The sequence below is a fragment of the Acanthaster planci genome, linkage group LG05 (assembly GCF_054643075.1).
Source record: "Acanthaster planci isolate LZ-2023a linkage group LG05, COTS_SCS, whole genome shotgun sequence".
Lineage (NCBI taxonomy): Eukaryota > Metazoa > Echinodermata > Asteroidea > Valvatida > Acanthasteridae > Acanthaster > Acanthaster planci.
In genome coordinates, this window is record NC_141781.1 from 15,928,473 (window position 1) to 15,943,773 (window position 15,301).

Sequence of the window (15,301 nt, forward strand, 5' to 3'; positions counted from 1 at the left end):
TCTTTTCTAAAAATGAAATTAAAGAAGCGTTAAGTCAGCAAATTGCAAAACATAAAGAAGACGTGTAAGCTCACGAGCAGCGTGGCTCGGGTAGGATTTTTGAAAAAGTAGTCGCGTTTTATATCAATGGGTGAAATATAATCCAGTCGGAGCGACCTATATTCCACTCCCAAAATATTTAGCGGTTAAACTGCAATTATTAACGTCCAAAATAAAGAAGATCAAGAGGCATTCGTTGGGCGTTTCGGGCAGCTTTAAAATTATATTCAGACAATGTCACGCATCAATTACAACAATCAACCCAAATTACAAAATAAATAACGAGCGCACCTCGACTTTCACAAATGTAAATTTTTTCCGACACCCGTGTCACAAATTTTACGAATCGAATTGCAGAATAATTTAGGCATTAATGTATTTGGCTATACCGCGGAAGAAGGTACTTACGTGCTTTACAAAACTAAACGCGAAAATGAGCCCATTAATTTACTTTACTTTACCCAAGGCGAAACGAGCCATTATTTTTCGATCAAAAACTTTTCTCCTTTAATGGGTGACGTTACTAAACACGGCCATAGGAAATATTGGTGTTTCAAATGCCTATCTCACTTTCAAACGAGAGAAAGGCTAGCCAGACATCAAGAAGACTGTCAAGGAATTGACACAGCGGCGTGCAAGGTCGAAATGCCCGTCAAACGGAAAAAATTCTCAAGTCTGAAAATTATAAATTATAATTATAAAAATAAGCAGGACGCCCCTTTTATAATCTACGCAGATTTCGAGTCTGTTTTAGAACACTTACCGCCAACACATACAAACACGCCCAAAACGCAAATTCACAAAGCGTGTGGCTATTCAGATGTCAGATGCAATGGCGCGTGCACGGGTCGCGAGACTCACATAGGCCCAGACGCGATTAATAAAACATTTGCAGATCCTAAGCTGATTAGTTGGTCTGGCAAATTGCAAAAGATTTACGAAAATTGCCATAGATGCTGGATCTGCGAAAAGTGCATTTGCGAAACTAAAGAATCACAATGCCAGTGTCGAGACCCGAACGAACCAAAACCTAAAGACAAAAAGGCCGCTTTTAGTTCAGTAAATGAAAGCAGTTTCAGGGATTACATTTGTATGACTTGCGAAAAACCAATTAATAAATTTCGAAAGGTCAGAGATCATTGCCACGTTGCGGACAAATACCGAGGCCGCATGCGCAGTGTAGCCCCAAGTTAAGAGTAGTCCCAAATCCAACGCCGATTCCAGTAATTTTACATAATTTGGAGAAATACTACGCGCATCTAATTATTCAAGGCGCTCGAAAGTTTAACGGAAGTAAAATTAGAGTCATTGCTAAAAACACCGATAATTCTATTTCGTTTAGTTTTGATCAATTTAAGTTTCTGGACCCGCTTCATTTTTATGGCCGCGTCGCTCTATCGACTAGTTAAAAACTGTTCCGCGGATGATTTCGACTTGCTCAACAAAAGCTTCCCAAATTCCAAGGATTAATTATCGGAAAAAGGGATTTACCCATACGAATACATAGACTCGTTTAATAAATTTGAAGAAACGCAACTGCCTCCTCGAGTTACTTTTTACAGTTCGTTGAGGCAGGCGTCTGTTACTGATGAAGAATATTCTCGGGCCCAAAAAGTGTGTCAACCTTTAACTGCAGTAATCTCCGGGACTACCACGATTTATACGTCGAGACGGACATACTATTTCTAGCGGGCGTATTTGAAAGTGTCTGCAAAGTGTGTAAAGTAAATTACGGCCATGACCTGGCAAATTATTATACGTCGCCTGGATTATCTTGGGACGCGTTGCTAAAGCATTCCAGTATCGAGTGGGAACTATTGACAAATATGGACAAGCATCTATTCTTTGAACGAGCCAAACGCTGCGGCATTGCAAGCGTGGGTGCAAAGCGCTACGCCAAAGCGAATAATCCTGAATTAAAAGATTATGACCCCGAGAAACCGATTTCACATATTATGTATTTAGAGGCAAACAATTTATACGGCTGGGCCATGAGTCAGCCTTTGCCGTTGAAACATTTCAGGTGGATTCAGGACGTGACCAAAGTTACCCCAGAGTATATCTCGAAAATTTATTCAAGAGCGTCCACAGGATAAATACTTGAGGTGATGTTAGATAATCTGAGACATTTGCACGACAAACACAACGATTTTCCACTGGCACCGGAAAATATATCAATTCCGAATGAGTGGTTTTCCGAATACCAAAATAAATTAATTAACAAAGGTGAGCACGTAACCTCGATAGATAGACTCGTATCGACTTTAAATACAAAACATAAAAATATCGTTCATTATCGAACGTTGCAAAAGTACTTGGAACTCGGTCTCCAGTTAAAACAGGTTCACCGAGTAATGCCGTTTAAAAAACTCCTTGGATGAAAAGTTATATCTATAAAAATACCGAGCTACGTAAACTGGCAAAGTCTGATTTTTGAGGAAGACTTTCTCAAATAATGAATAATTCGGTCTTTGGCAAAACTATGGAAAACGTGCGCTACCGAATGGACGGGCACCTATTGAGAGACTTACAAGACGCCGAAAAATACCAGAAGCTAACTTTTAAACCGAATTATAAGTTGACCACTCCGTTTACAGAATGTGAGCTTTCATTCGTCAAGATGTATCGCATAAAAACGCAGCTTAATAAGCCAATTTATAGCGACTTAAGCGTGTTGGATTTATCCAAAACTTTAATGTACGATTTCTATTATAATACGTTCAAAGCGTATTTCGGCGACAAATAAGCTTACTTTACACCGACACTGATTCATTACTCGTCCAAATTCAAACGAGCAATTTAACAATACCTACGCAAAAAGCGTAAATTATTCGACTTTAGCGATTATCCACAGGATCATAAACTTTACGATCCAAAAAATAAAAAGGTCATTGGTAAGATGAAAGATGAATTTGGAGGCCAACCAATTTCAGAGGCCATTTGCATACGTCCAAAAATGTATTCGATTTTAACTGATCGGCAAAATTTGAAACAGGTGAAAGGCTATACAAAAGTAGTCATCCAAAAACGGCTAACCCACGACGCGTATAAAAGTTGCCTATTTGAACGGCTGCAACATTTCAATAAGCAGCAATTATTCGGGTCGGATAAACATTCCATATTTAGGATTTCGCAAAATAAATAAGTCTCTCCCCTTTGGACACGAAACGTTACATATTATTAGATGGCATTAAAACTTTAGCTTACAGACATTATTTAGCGGGCGATAATTCTGTATCTTCGGGAATCACCTGAAGGTCTTTTTTGACGAAACTCCTATTTGGTCCGTTTAATAGATAATATAAAGTTGGGCCCGTTTTCAAATTGACTGGTGGATTTTTCAATTTGGTAAACGTCTACGGACCAAACGGGATCGGTTGCCCTTCTGACGGTGCCTCCTTCCTGCTCACCCGGGTAATATAGGACCGAACGACCACGTCTGGTGGAAGTTCTCGGTCGCCCGCTCTTGCTCTTGGGGGCGCAGCTGGTGCTTGTTTCGCGCGCTCTTGGTTGATAGTTTCTGCAGGCTCTTTGTCAATTAACCTGTCTTTTCCTCATTTAGCGATTTTATTACTTGAGGTAAACGTTTCACCCACTTCACGTTTCGCTCCCCCACGTTTAACATTTCTTGGGCGTATTGCTCAGCTAAAGTCCTGTTGAACCGTTCGACAATTCCCTGTGACCTGTGAACGCCTGGTTCGCCCACTTGAATGTCTACTCTGTCATCAACTTTTTAAACTCGCCTTTAAATTCTGATCCTGTGTCTAGTATAATAACCTTGGGCCAAGTCAAAGGTGACCTTTTATAAATCTGTTAACGGCTTCTAGCACCTGTTCGGCCGTTTTACTGGTCAATGATTCGGCTTCTTTGTATCGCGAACCGACGTCTACTACGCATAAAGCGTATTTAAAAGTTTTTCTTTTAACTCGATCCCAGGGTAAATATAATATATCCATTTGGTGCGCGCAATTTGGGGCTACAAATTCCGATTGTAACGTCATAAGCCTGGGTACGTACTCAGGGGCAGGTAAATAAATTTGCCAAATGGCCTGCTTTTTTAACCAGTTTCTAATACTGACCTTGTCTGCCCCTGTTTTTTTGCGCCAAATGATTTACCACGCTTTCGCCCTGCTAGTAGCCTTGCGGGCTGTGAAATAATTTTGAAAATTCTTGGTCCATTTATAATAAAACTAACTAAATCTATACGCTAAAAGACCTTTAAAAGCCGATCCGGAAATAATCCATATAAACTCGCGAATTCTTTGATCTTCGGGAGGCACGTAGAAATCTGATAATTTAGGTTCTGGTGGTAACGGCATTACTTTTTACCCGTCAATTCACTGTAAGCTCGCAACGCTTCGTCGACGTTTACAAACGTTTGCTGATTCGCACGTTCTTGCCGCATTTGCTTGTCTAAAAAGTCTTCTTTATCGTGTTGTTTAAGTTCTTCGTCTATTTTACTCTTTGATAAACTGCTGAATAAAAATTTGAACCCGTAAATGCTAATGCATTTACTACAGCTCCTCCTACCATCATTAAAGCGCTCGCCATTTTTAGAATATGTAATTTAAAAACATGAATAGCGAAATTAAAGATAAATAGGCAGAAATTCAGGCCGACCAAACGAACATCGAAGGCATGCTGGGCGACAGGAGAGCAGACGTGGTCCATTGCGCCAATATGCTTCCAGAGATTCAAAATGTATTGGCAAAAATGGAATCTGAAACTTTTAGAAAGCGAAATAAATTAATTGAATATGAAGACCTATTCTTTGCGGCGGGCATATCCTTTATTGCGTTTTCCTTCTTGTTTAAAATCTTCCTGTAAATTATAAAACGTTATATATTAAGAAAATATGCCACAACAGTACACTAAAAAGCTAAACCCGAGTCGCAGTCTCGAAGTGCCTCCCGCTATTAAAGGCGAAAGACGCGAGGTAATCATTACACACAACCGAGCACAAACGCGGTTGGCCACACGCTAAACGTAAAGTTCCTCGCTTTAGGCGTAGACGACGTAATTGTACTGGGCACCGTGAAGCTCGCTTTCAAATTGGACCTAGACGGTGCCTCCGACGATAATCGTACCGTGTATAATACCGTGGCGCGAAACTTGGTCTCTGAAGTTAACGTCAGTCTCCAAGGCAATAAAATTGCGAGTTACAGAGATGTGAACGTGTTTCACAATTTTAAGGATAATTAGTTGCCTCTGTCACAAACTAAAAACATGGCCTCGAACGTGAAAATGTGGCAAAAATGCGTCTCGGGGCGGGCGACAAAAACGAAGCCGCAAACAACGGCAAAGATAAGGCCATTGCAGACGCATTTAAAAATCGATATGCAATTCCGTTAGACACGCCGCTATTGACGGACATGGCCCGTTTTATCCGTCGGGGCTTAAAGAGCCTTTGACGTATCAGTTAACTTTTAACGCATGATAAAGTTATCAATTCGACAGACACATCAGCCGAGTATGCAATTTAAGACCTGACTTTAGAATATTAAGTCGTCACCAATCGAGACCTGGCGTAAAGTTTACGGCAGAAACACAGGGGTCTGGTATATCATTTATTTAACAGGATAAATTCCTGGAAGAAACAGGCGGTAAACAAGTCGGTACATTATGGAATATCAGCATCGACCAAACGATTAAAAGTTTAAAAGGCGTGTTAAATCTGTTTATAGATCCGAGAAAAATTCCCAGAAATTTTACAATTCACACATAACTAAAACGGTAGTCACGGTCGAGGGTAAGCCGAATCAATTATATTCGCAAGGACTTTTTGAGTACCAACATTGGAACGAAATTTCTAAATATTTCGGCGATTCTGAAACAGAATCAGCTCGCGCGGTTGTAAAGGACCTAAACTTGTCGGGATTTATTATGGCTGAATATCTAAAAGACAAATATGGTTTGTGGCTCGATTTCAGAAGCTTGGATGACAATTCTGCTCACAGATCGGGTAGACCACTCGACGGTGGCGGAGACATATTGATTCAGATGGGGCGTGACGCAGAGACCGCGGGGGCTCTAATGATGTACGTATTTTAGTTATGGATGTGTAGTTGACGGTTGAGGACAGGAATATTAAGAGCTTGGTTTATTAAGTATTAAATTGAGTTTAATTTAAAATGAGTGAAAAACGTACAGAAATCCTCATTGCGCGTTAATTATTGGGAAAACGGGCCGCGGGAAGACACAGTGGGTGCTCGATTTGTTGGAAACTGAATATCGGTTCGCATTTGAAGCAATAGTAATTATTTGCCCGGCGTTATTTAAAAATAAAACTTATTTGGAGCGATTGTGGATCTACACCGACGACAATATAGTTTTTTTCGGAGCTTGTCTTCGAAAGAACAAACTTTGAGTCCGGGGGAGTGAGTATGGTGAATGAATCAGACCCGGTGCGTTGCACGCACAATTAACCAATCAAGGGCTGCATTATGCGCATGTATGTTTCCTGCGCAGGCCAGTTTGCGCGCGAAAATTGTCATATTTCCTTCGGGTCCACCACCATTGCCGCACATAGAAAAAATAAGCTTACGGTTACTCGCTGGAAAGTCGTAATAAATCTGCTGTTCCTGAGCCTAGTGACGGCTACTCGTTTCCTAGGATGCCGCGAGGGAGAGGGAAGAAGCGGAGAGCGCCAGAGGCCTCCAGGAGACCGTCAACGACAAAAATTTCCGTCACGAGTGGGGCTGGTAGCTTGGCAGCTCTGCGACACACTCGCGCTCAGGCGCGTGCAATTCAGACACTTCTCGGCCCTCAAGTTCTTGCGGACAGCAGCGGGGTTGCACAGCGCCCTCCTTCGGTGAGACAACAGCCGCCGGTCTCATGCTGTGGAAACGCTTGCGTTCAGCAACTGCAACCTTCGACTGGATCGACTTTGACGGCGATTTGACAGATACCGGAACAGTTGGACCTTCGAATCCGATGCCAGCATCCTCCACGGCGGGCGGTATCGCGAGCACTAATACGGGCGGTCTTGACACTTCGCCCCCAGTTGTGTGTGTTCCCTCGACCGTGCCGGTGACGGCTACAGTCCCCGGCCCAGCTGCACCCGGTGTCAGTTCGCTGCCATGCCAGCCGAGTGGCTTTGCAACCCAGGCGGGGTCTACGGAACACAGGCAGAGGGCAGCGGAAGGTCGGGCAGCACAGCAGCAGGGTTTTCCAGCCATTCCGGCAGGGGGACCGAACCTCCGTCCACCAGCATCCCACTCTCTTTGGGTGGGGCTCCTGTTCAGAATGTGTCAGTAGATAACAATAGCCTAGTAGGGGTGTGCTTGGGTAGCCCCAATGTCTCACTAGGGTCTGGGGCATGTGAGGGCCCTCTGGTTTCTGTTTGCGATCCCCTGGGAGCCACTGTGCCTTCCAACATCAGAGAAAAATAGTCAAAAGTGAGTTCATTGAATTAGATCTATTGCTGGAGCGTCATATCCCCCCTTCCCTATCCAGTTACACGCTAAGCCTGGATAACTCGGGGCAATTGTGGTTACAAGATGTGAAGAAAAGACCACAAATCACTTCCATATTAGGCTGGACAGACGCATTTCTGGTGTACTCCTCCATCTTTGTTAGTGCTCATCCGGGGAGGGCATTGGAACTACTCAAGTACATGCACACCATTAGAATGGCGGCAGCACGTATGCCCGGGCGGGGTTGGCTGGAATATGACAGGCAGTTCCGTCTACGTCAGCACCTTCATCCCCATAGATCTTGGGCTCTAATTGATGGGGAATTGTGGGCAATGTACCTCTCAATTGCTGGAGCCTCTCAGCACAGCCTCGGGAGTCAAAAAGGGGGGAAAATTCCATACAAAGTGCGCAACTCCCACATGTTCAACATCAATCGTACCAGCGGTTTGGGCTTTGCATTCAACCGAACGCAGGGATGTTCGAACGCTCAGTGCAGATTCATACACAAATGTGCGGGGTGCTACTCCAATGATCACGGGGCAGCTGCTTGCAAAGGACCACACAAGCCCGGTGGGCAACGCCGCTAGTCAATCCTACGGTTCAAAGAAGCCATGCCCCAAGGGAAATCAATGTCTTTGCTGTCTTGCACACTCCCCGATAAACGTGCAGGTTTTGTTGCCCCTTCTTGACCAATACCCAGCAGGAGATAAGGCACAAATATTACGGGTCGGGTTCACTCAAGGTTTCAAGTTAAGTTACTCTGGAGTCCGGGCACGGTCTCCAGCCCCCAACCCAAAGTCTGTTAAGCAAAATCGGGACATTGCACTAAAGAAACTAACCGAAGAGGTTGAACTTGGTAGGATGGCAGGTCCATTTACCAGGCTACCAATTGCGAACCTAAGAGTTTCCCCAATAGGTTTGATACCCAAATCAGTGCCAGGCACATTCAGACTGATTCACAATTTGTCATACCCTGAGCAGAATTCCATAAATGATGGTATTGACAGAGAGGCATGCACAGTTCATTATACTAACTTTGATGAGGCTGTCCGCCTCGTAGTCAGTGCGGGAAAAGAGGCATTGCTGGCCAAGACGGATATAAAATCAGCCTTCCACCTACTCCCCATACATCCGGATGATTTTTGTCTTTTGGGTATTCAGATGGATGACCATTATTATGTGGACAAGGCCCTGCCAATGGGGGCGGCATGTGCGCCTGCAATGTTTGAGAATTTCTCCACCTTTTTGGAATGGGCGGTGCGAAAACAGGCCGGCTCGAATAACATTTGCCATTATGCAGATGATTTTCTGTTTGTAGGGGGGGCTAATTCAGTCGGTGAGTCATGTCAAAAAGTCCTGGATTGTTTTAGAGCAGTGTGTAAGAATTTGGGTGTCCCACTTGCAGAAGAGAAAACAATTGGGCCAACCACATGTTTGACATTCCTTGGGCTGGAGATAAATTCAATTACTCAAACCGTATCAGTCCCAAATGACAAAATTATAGCCATCTCTGGGAAGATCACTAGTGTACTCCAAGGGGAAAAAGTCACTTTGAAAAAGCTTCAATCTCTCATAGGCTCACTGTCATTCATTTGTCGTGCGGTGACCCCCGGTCGTGCATTTTTACGCCGCCTGATCGACTTAACAAAAGGTATTCAGAAACCATGGCACAAAATTTGGCTTGCGAAGGGAGCAAGGGCTGACCTGAACATGTGGATGGTATTCCTGGAGAGCTTCAATGGGAAAACAATTATCCCAGATCAGTTTTGGGTATTGGACTCGGACTTACAACTATTCACGGATGCAAGCGCAAGCATTGGCTTTGGGGGCTATTTTGCTGGTCAGTGGTTCCAGGATAAGTGGCCCCAGTCTATTCTCCGCAATGCACGGTCCATAGCGTGGCTCGAATTCTTCCCGGTAGTGGTAGCGATCACTCTCTGGGGCAAGTCCTTGTCCGGTAGGCGCATTTGGATTCGATCCGACAACAGGGCAGTCGTAGACATAATCAATAAGCAAACATCAAAATGCCCCTTAATAATGAAATTGTTGCGCTACTTTGTCCTCGTATGCCTGCGGGACAAAGCTAAGCACATTCCTGGCGTTCAGAATAACATCACAGATGCACTGTCCCGTTCACAGATGGCAAGGTTCAGACAGCTGGTCCCTTCTGCGGCTCACGCAGGGTTGGAAATACCCAGTTTTCTCTGGCAGCTTTGAATGCTGAGGCCGAGCAACTCCTAGGGTTATCTCTATCTAGGAGCACCTGGGTGAGCTACGATAGAGGGGTGACCATGTTTCAGCAATTTCGCCTTGAAGTTGGGTTACAACCATCATGGCCTGCTCCAAATGAGCATGTGGCTGCTTTCATTGTGTTTCTTTCCTTAAAAGGAATGGCACCACCCACAATTACTTCTTATATTTCGGCAGTGGCATTTGTTCACAAGTTGAAGGGATGGGCAGATCCCTCCCAAAATTTTATAGTACAGAAACTCAGAGAAGGTTGCCGCAGGCGGAATCAACAGTCTGACACTAGACGCCCCATCACTTTAGAATTTGTTAGAAAAAATTTGTCAGGTCACAGGGTCAATTGCGAAATCGAATTTGGAGGCTTCCCTGTTTCGCGCAGCATTTGTGCTTGCCTTTTTTGGGTTTTTTCGAGTGGGGGAACTGACTGCAGCTAGCATGCAGACAGATTGCTCACAGATCTTGGGAGTGGGCGATGTGTGGTTTGTGGGGCATGACCAGCCGGTGATGCTGGTCAGACTCAGGTATTCGAAAACTGACCAACAAGGTAACTCGGTGACATTAAAATTCTGCCCCCACACAAACGCGCAAATTTGTCCAGTGCGCTAGGTAACTCACTACTTAACATTGCGCCCGCCCTTGGGCCACTGCCTGTTTGTGCATGCAGACAGCACCCCCTTAACGGCATACCAATTTCGCCACATGCTCAAAAAGTGTCTGGAAATCCTGGGAGTGCCCACTTCTGGTTTTAGTGGCCACAGTTTCCGCATTGGGGCTGCCACTTCGGCAGCCTTACAGGGCATGTCAATTCCTGACATCCAGTCTGCGGGCCGGTGGAGATCAGCAGCAGTAAATAGTTACATTCGGCCAGATAAAGTTTGATCCATACCCGTGATATGCCAAAAGTAGGCCTCTCCCTATTAATTACAACTACCATACTTGTGGCTGGTTGTGTTTCTTTTATTTATCCAATACAGGGGTGGTAAGGACTTGGGTGATAGGTGACAGCATAGTGTACTGGGCAGGGAAGGCCGTGTCCAGGGGCTCTCCATCACACCACATCCAATGGTTCGGCATCCGAGGAGCTCGTTTGGCAGAGTTAATCCCCACTCTCAATAGGTTATTAAAATCAGGGCCTGCACCTCACGCCCTCGTCATTCATCTAGGCACAAATGATCTGTTCTCCTCACCAATAAACGAAATCCGGGAAAAAATTGAGGAGGGCCTCCTGAAAACCCGCAGTCTGTTGCCTAACGTTCAATGCCATAGCCTTTTTTGCGCTGTTTGGCGAGGCCCTCCTTTATCCCTCAAAGCCTTGAGAATCCATAGTGCCGCGTACACTCATACGAAACAAATAATCGATGAAGAAAGAGGAAAAAGAGGGGTGTGGGGTGGGGCAAGTTCCTGAAATAGGAACCTGTTTGGTGGAAAAATTCCAAATAGTAAATAAATGGAAGAAATTATGGCCTTGGGACACCTCCCAGGACTGGAAAATGATCAGGGGGAAAGGGCCCTTGCGCTCCCGCTCGGGCTGGTGGCACTCCTGCCACTAGGAAACCCCAGGACGGGTTTTGTTGGCATTGATTTACCTGTGATTACTTATTTGAGTAGGGCAGTGACCTTTAACCTTTTAACGGGGAAAGGGCCCTTGCGGTCCCGCTCGGCCTGGTGGCATTCCTGCCACTAGGATACCCCAGGAATGGGCCTGTAGGCATTGATTTACAGTTAATCACTTATTCTAATTATCGAAGTGACCTTTAACCTTGTTAAGAGTTGTAACAGTTTGATGCTTATTATATGTGCATGGGGTTATTGAGTTATAACCAAACTGCATGCAGTTAGTTGACCTTGTTCACTATTTCTGCCTATTAAGGCATTAAAATGTTGTGCTTGTTGAGGAAAGGATTAGAAATAAAACTCGGCATGTGGTGGCCAACCGAGTGGACTTGCAACTCTCTGTTTCTGTGTTTCACTTCCTTCGGAGTCAATGTTTATTTATGTGACTTGAACAGAGAACAGTTAGAACTAAACGAGGCGATCGATTTATACCAGAAAATTTTTGACGGAGTGAATACGTTTTTTTAGTATTTGACGATTGCGCCGCTGACCAGTTTATAAAATATTAAAAGCGATCAAAGGATAAAAATTCTTGCGCGCTATCACACCTGGCCTTTAGTGGTATACACTTTAACCATTCATACTGGTTATTAAATCATAAATACAACTCGGTGCTAAAAGACTACCGCGAGAACACGGCATGGACTGCTTCGTTTCATTGTAGGGATCGAAATAGCTTTGATCAATGTTTAACTGGAAATGGCGTTGTGCCCGATTGCGAATGGGAAACGATTAAAAAACATTTACGTGACGTGAAATTTAGTAAAATGGTTTTAAATACCGAGCCGCCCTGTAAATTATTTTGTTGAATGAAAATGATAAAACGTATTAATGTAATATTGAATTTAAAATGGAGAATAAAATGTGTAGTCGCTGCTACAAATTAATAGACCTGGATTCTTTAAAAGTTAAAGACAAGTTATTGTATTGAATGTGGTGGATCTTCAATTTGCGTGCATTCCAAACAAAAATCTCGGTGCGTTCAATGTGGTGGCGTTGGAATATGTGAACACGGGGGGTGGAGAGACAAATGTATTGAATGTGACGGCACAGGCGTTTGCCCACATTAAAAGCGAAGATATGAATGCAAAATTTGTAGTGACGCGATTAAAATTACTGTTACTTTGGTTAAATCATTGTAAACAGCACGACAAACAAAAAAATCTATTCAACCCCGAAAAATTTATTGATAGAGAGTTTTTAGAAGAACTGGTCGACGATAACGAATATTGTTACTACTTAGATTTTAAAGTAAAACTATAATTTATTGAAGAGCAGGACGACCAGGCGACAATTAAAAGGTTGCATACAGACTTCGGGCATTTAAAGTGGAACTGTGTCCTCGCTGGGAAGGAAATGTAATTTGATACGTAAGTGTAACATTATTGACGAGTCAACTGATCTATAGTAATCTATATAGCTAATGTTAGCTAGTTAAAAATTACTTATTATTTGTTTGATTTGCTTGAATTGAGTTGAAATCAACTCGGTTCAAGCTTTTTTAGTTTAGTTATATTCAAATAATAGCAATGCTGCAAATCATACAAGTAGTTATCGGGCTAGTTATAGCGGTTAACTTGACCTGTTATACAACTGAATACTTACGGCTAAAGCACGCGTTCAACAACTTTAAAACGTTTATATTAAAATGGACATCAAATCAATTCTCACCGACGCAAAAAACGAATCCGCAGAATCAACCAAAAATAAACCAAACGTAAAAGACCGCCTCTGTTCAATCATCGCATCTGGGGAGTCTAAAAAATACCTAGGTAAAGAATATTCAATAAAGGAAATCGAATCGCTTAGTCCCCAAGAACAGGGAAAATTATTCAATCTATATGAAGCTCGTTTCAGCAAAGAAATAGTAAATACTTTGGGCAACGCGATTTCAAGCTTGTACACGCGTCTTTGGGGTATCGCTACACCCGTCGACTTTTTAGGTTTTAACATAAATTTAAATTCAGAGGAAGACCTAACTAAAGATCTAAATAACAACCCAATTACGAATCAAACGATGAGTCATTTCTAAAGCGAGATTTGTTAAAAGTACGGCATTTACCTATCACCGCTAGTAGCAACGTTAAGGCAGAGCGCCCTCCGTCAACAACTGAACGCCAGTTTTTAAATCTTTTTAATTAAAATTTTTTACGGCCAAATGCAAAGACCTTACATCTAATCCTACCTCTCCCGATGCTGAATAACCTAGTTTAGTCGCCTTGGAGGTAGGGACTTCCCCTTGGCTGGTATCAGTTTCACCAGAGCTTTTGCTGGCTCTGGATTTATAAAACGGTCTCAGAAAACAGAAATTTGATATTGGGCGGCTTAGCGATTGGGGCGATCGCACTTTTTTTAATTTTTAAAAATAAATCAAAAACGCCCGAGAAAGTTCACATTGTTCAACCACCGCCAAAAATTCAAACGACTGCACCCCCGCCTGAAATCGTAGACATGGAATAAATTTAAAAAACGGTATGTAATAACAATGAGTAATACTAAATCAATCGACGTAAACGGCGTGGCCAATACGATTTACCACGGCGCGGGAGTCAGCTTAATTTCAATGGGTTACGCCATGCTACCGAATAAGCTATTTAAAATTAAGCCACCAGACCTAAATAAATTATCCGTAAAAGACGCGTTGAAATTGACCGCGGTGTCTAGCGGCGCATTAGCTACGCAGGGATGGCTCGTGTCACAGGGAATATTGCCCGCGAGTTTGCCAACTGCTTAAGTTACATATAAAAAGCCGTTTATTAAAAAAATGGCAGAAGGCGGTTTGACCCTGAAGAAATACCCCTAGAAGATAGAGGGGAATCAAATAAAGACTTTGAAGACTCTTTAGGTACTGTAGAAATCAGGAACCTTTAAACCGAAATTGACCCTAGATCCCAGGCCAGCTGAGCTAGAACTCAGAACGCATAAATTTTTAACTAATCCGATGGTAGATAACTTCTACGAAAATTACCGTAAAATGGGAAGGACAGACGTACCGAGTAGACCTAATTACGATTTATTTGAATACCGGCCAAATAGAGGGCTATTTTTCAAAGGCGCGGAAAGGTGGGCATAGCGGGAGGTTTTATTAACGAGTAAAAAGAGCCCAGGTCAATTGATAAATGTAGAGACGATAGCTGAACACGCAAAAACTGCGGGATATTCAACATGTTTTAGGATTTCGAGATTACAAGAAGAAAATAGAACGAGTGAGTCAGAGTTTAAAAATGATTCAACCAGACAAAACCGATCTAAAAGAATTGCTTGGAGCTGCGGATTGAGTGAGTAAAATTGTAGAAGAGCTTAGGAGCGATACCCAGACGCAAACGGATTTCCTAGGAAAAAGTAAACGAGTACAAACCGAGGGATTAAAGTATCGCGAACTTGCCACGTTGGATGAATTGTTACAAACGGTTACAGGGGAATTAATTTTAAATTGGGGAAAATTGGACCTGCTGGACATTAAAATCCAACAGGTTAAAAATGAATTGGAAGAAGCGACGACCAAAATTTAAACTCGGCACATAACCAGTCTGCATTTTCGCAGTCGCGATTTGTAAATTATTGTTGTACCCCTCAAACGTACCGATGTGAAAGTCCACGTCGGCAAGTACCAGGTATACCCCGGGGTGACTACGAAATTTAAATGCGTTTTTGCGTATTGCAACGAATCTTGGAATTGTTTTATTGATTGTTCGAGATCAGGGGCTGAATTTATTAGAGATTCCACGACTGTAATAAACTATCTTTGGGCGTCTAATCCGGTGCCGGGGGCTAAAACGCTGATTTTTGTTTGTGCCTGCGCACCCAATAATGCGTAAACGTAAGCTCGAATCGGTTCGTTTACTTTTGTAATTGCTACGTGCATTAAATTAGACGTTTTAGGAATGAAATCCCACCAGGCCAGATACAGGCATGATATAATCTGACGAAAACATCAAATGTAGTGCCTGTGCAGTTGCTTTATTAGGCTGTGTACCCGAAATGTT

The 15,301-nt window shown here is 43.1% G+C and overlaps 1 pseudogene; it reads left to right on the forward strand.

The window, feature by feature from the left end:
* The first annotated feature begins 7,118 nt into the window (after positions 1–7,118).
* Positions 7,119–11,625, forward strand: LOC110989487 (uncharacterized; annotated as a pseudogene).
* Positions 11,626–15,301: the final 3,676 nt, after the last annotated feature.